Consider the following 4,453-nt stretch of genomic DNA (forward strand, 5'->3'; position numbering starts at 1 on the left):
CCTTCAAGCTTCTTGAACATGAGAAAGAAATGTTATCTTGTTTAAGCCCCTGATATTTTGGAGATTTTGGCTACTCACAGGCAAATTTCACTGAAACTAATGCACCCCTTAGGAGCCAGCCTTCCCGACCCTGACAATTCTACCTCCTCCATCGACAGGGAGACCCGGGCTGGTGTCCTGAGGCTCTGTCGTAGCTGGCCTGCCGCCCAATGCTGGGGGTCTGCAGCCTTTGTCTTCTGGTTCCCCTTTGGCCACTCAGCTGGCAATGGTCACCAGAATAGGGGTTGAAAGGAAGAGTGTGGGGGAAACACGCATTCTTGGTGCTTCAGAAGGTCATCCTGCCTGATATTTTTGTATATGGCTCGTAAGAAAGGTAGGAAGCCAGGTATGCGTATTTCTGCTTACCAACATCGTTTCACAAAACCCCTGACTGGAAGTCCGTGCAGCTCCCTGGAAAGGTGCTTTGAAGATAAAGCAGGATGGAGCACATGGAACCGGAGAAGCCCCCATGCCTCTTGCCTGAGTCACGTCTTTCCTCGAAAGCTGAATAACTTGGCCACGCGCAATGGCTTATGCCTGTAATCCCAGAGCTTTGGGAGGCCAAGACAGGCAGATCACTAGAGTCCAGGAGTTGAGACCAACCTGGGCAATATGGCAAGAGACCCCCATCTCTACTAAAAATACAAAAAATTAGCCTAGCATGGTGGCGCATGCCTGTCGTCCCAGCTACTAGGGGGGCTGAAGTGGGAGGATCACTTGAGGCAGGGAGGCAGAGGCTGCAGTGGGCCCTGACCATGCCACTGCACTCCAGGTTGCAGGGCAGAGTGAGACTCTGTCTCAAAATAAAAAAAAATTTTTAAAAAAGTATTGAATGCCTCTAGCCTTGCCTTTTCCCACATGGAAGATAACGTCTGACAGGGTTGGTGATTGTGCCACTGCACTCTATAACCAGATGTGCTCCTGCTCCCACACCTTGATGCGATTGATTATGCTTTCATGTAACTTACAAACAAGCTTGATGTGATTTTGCACTGAACCTCCATGACCCGCATATAAATTCTGAGCCAAAATGGTGTTCTGGAGCAGTCTGACAGGAACTCTCTGAAAGACTTCTCCTGGGCTGTAGTCCTCAGTAAGACCTCTGAATAAAGCAAACTTTAAAAGCTTGATGTTTTTCCCTTAGTCAGCAAGCTCCATCTGTAGAGGAAGGGTGGAAACTCACCGCCTGTCAACACTGACTCCCTGGGCTGGGGGAGACGGGGCGGTGACCAACCTTCAGTTTTCCTCCACGGAATTCTTCTAAGTGGTGGGATTTAAAGTGAGTTTTATTTTATTTTATTTTTTTTCCTGTTTCTTGGTATTTAAAAATTTTAAACGAAATCACAAGTGAGGCATCAGGTAAACTGCAATTTAGCAATAATCGAGGCAAACTCACTGTAGCCCTAGTTGCAGATAGTTGCTTGGTTATTGCAGTTCTAAAGAGAATGTGCTTCTCACACCATCAAGGGGCAGCCACCCTGAGAACTTCCTGCTGAGACCAGCCAGGAAATGCTCTTCAGTCTTGTCTCCAAAAGAATGATTCTCAACTACTCTGGCTTCCAACCGGGTCACCCTGAATGCTGCAGGCTTAGCCAATGAAGCTCCTGAAGTTCCTGACAATGGGGGAGACTGTCGTGGGGTGTCCACCGCTTGGCCACTGATAGGAATGATTCCAGAGGAACCTGATCCTCAATCTGGGACTGTTTGCGGGAGTTTGGTTTGCCAGGAACTTGAGTGACATTGACCCCATGACACCTCAGCCGGGGGTGTAGCCAAGTAGACAAATGGACTCCCGCACTGTGCCTGAACCTTCCAGAAACAGAGCCTGCAATCAGGGACCACGCAAGCTATGCTCTGGGGGGTGTTTTTTGCTCTTGTCCTGAGGAATAACAATGGTGTTTTAACAAATATTTGAAATAGGCTGGGGACAGTGGCGCACGCCTGTAATCCCAGCACTTTGCTAGGCTGAGGTGGGCAGATCACCTGAGGTCAGGAGTTATAGACCAACCTGGCCAACATGGTGAAACCCCATCTCTACTAAAAAATACAGAAATTAGCTGGGCGTGGTGGTGCACCTGTAATCCCAGCTACTCAGGAGGCTGAGGCAGGAGAATTGCCTGAACCAGGGAGGCAGAGGTTGCAGTGAACAGAGATCACACCATTGCACTCCAGCCTGGGTGACAAGAGCGAAACTCCATCTCAAAAAAAAAAAGAAAAAGAAAAAGAAAACTGAAATAAAGACTGCACACAAAGGGGGAAAAAAAAAGAATGATTCTCTACAAAAAAAATGAATTTTTTTTTTTTTTTTTTGGTTTTGGGAGGTTTTTCTTCGTAATGCATAAGGATGCTATTGCCCAGATGTCAGTTGGAAATGCAGTATCCTGCTTTAAAACTTAGATTTTGGAGCAAGACTACTGGTTCTTCCACTTACTACCTGGTAATGTTGGGCAAACCACTTAGCCTCCTAATGCCTCAGTTTCCTTTTCTTTACAATTAGGTAATATTGCCCAATATAATAGAGGTGTTATGAGAATTTAACAAGATAATATAAGAAAGTGCTTAGGACAGTAGCTAGTACACAGCAAGCTCTGAATACATCTGAGCTATTGTTATTTTTATAGTCACAGATTTGCCATTCCTCAAAACTCCCAGACAACCAGAATCTCGTATTTGTTTTAACTGAATGGTGAGATTGATCAGAGAAAGCAGCATGTACTCTACGAGAGGTTTGAAATTAATCCAATACCCTCATAAACCAGACCATGTGTGGATGTAGCTGTGTATGTAGCTGTGTATGTGAATGTGGAGATGTGTATGTAGTTTCCATGTATATATCCTTTTTACAAATGGTATAAAAAGATGAAATGCTCTACTCAGACAGGAACCCTGTGGAGGATAAATGCCACCGTCCAGGCTGAACAGCAGAATCAGCAAGTGAGCACAGGATGCCAAGAGTGTCACCGCTCTGGGATGGGATCTTCGAACTCTGCCCAGGGCACACTTAGGTTTCCCTCTGTCCTGCTCAACAGCATGGGGCCAGGGACAAATGCCCAATCAGTAATGCCAGGAAGCTCATCCCAAAGAGGACGCAGCCTCTAAAGCCAGCTCCCTCCAACCTCCCTCCTTCCTGCTTAATTTGCAGACTTATACTTGCTCCTCCTGTAATCTGACCCAGAAGATGAAAATTCAAGGTCCCGTTGTGTGCTAGTCAGCACAAGTCATTTGGTGTCTCTGAACTTAGCTTCCTCAACTTCCCAATGTGGCGATGACTGAGTCTTTATCAATGTGTCTCATAAATGACCTTTTGTAAGGGATCTCTTAAATTAAGCCAGATAGGTCTCTAATTTGCCTGCTCTGTTGATGTCTCAAAACATCAGACATTCACTTGCCACCTGCTGGGCAGAGGTGTAGGTGGAGTGGACAATAGGACATGTTGCCCTTAGCAACCAGGTATAGGGAGTAAGCATCAAGGGACAGTCATTCTCTCCTCAGCTGGAGATTGTTGAATCCACCATAAGCTGCTGATCATGAGACCACGTGGCTAGGAGGCCACCTGATGCCGCAGCAGCCCCCACACTGACTCTGGGGCTCTGCCGGGAGAAGCCTGCAGTTCCTGGAATCCTCCCAACCACTGGGAGTGGGGTGCCATAAGGAGGCGGAGTCTCAGACAGAGTCTCAGATGGTCAAGGACCCTGCTCCAGGCCATAAAATCAACAGGTAGTGGAGAAGATCCTGGAACCACATCCAGCTCATGCCAGGGTCCCCTCTCCTTCTGGGACAGAAAGCTGCCTCCCTTCTTCCGGGACAGAAAGCTGTGTCCTCCGCAACAAGGCAGAAAGTGACAGCTTCCTCCCATTGCCGTCACTCCTGTTCTTGTCAGACACTTGTCCCTGGACTGCCAGATGCCCGGCTGCCACCCCATTCTGATCTTTCCTGGTCTGCAGCCCCCACACCCATCACTTGCTGACCAAGGTAAAATTTGACTTATTTCATTGCAAGACCCACATGAAGACATGTTGGGGCGGGATTGAGGAGGCGACTGCAGGGATCTGCAGATCCCCTCCATCTACGCATAGGGTCAGGCGTGCTGCTCCGATGTTCACAGCACCACCTGAGTGCCCCCCACTGCTATGAGAATTCTTGCATGACTCATTGCTGTGACTATCTTTGGGCTCTCTTACCAGCCCAGGAGGACTGGGGCATCCCCCGGCTCACGGCACACACTTGCTGAACGGCAGGGAACTCCACAGCACTGGCCCTGTAGGAAGGGCCCAGGCATTTCACGGCAAGGCCCTGCCCAGGAACTTTGTATGTTTCCTGATGCCCAAGTCACAGCTACCAGCCTTTCTAAGCATCTGAACGCCATCTGGCCCCCAACCCACTTATTTCTGCCTTCACACTGCCAGATGCCTTT

At 48.4% G+C, this 4,453-nt stretch overlaps 1 pseudogene; it reads left to right on the top strand.

Moving 5' to 3' along the window:
* The first annotated feature begins 1,591 nt into the window (after positions 1 to 1,591).
* On the top strand, positions 1,592 to 1,811 carry LOC100428122 (mitochondrial import receptor subunit TOM6 homolog pseudogene; annotated as a pseudogene).
* The last annotated feature ends 2,642 nt before the right edge of the window (positions 1,812 to 4,453 follow it).

The sequence above is a fragment of the Macaca mulatta genome, chromosome 4 (assembly GCF_049350105.2).
Source record: "Macaca mulatta isolate MMU2019108-1 chromosome 4, T2T-MMU8v2.0, whole genome shotgun sequence".
NCBI classification, from domain to species: domain Eukaryota; kingdom Metazoa; phylum Chordata; class Mammalia; order Primates; family Cercopithecidae; genus Macaca; species Macaca mulatta.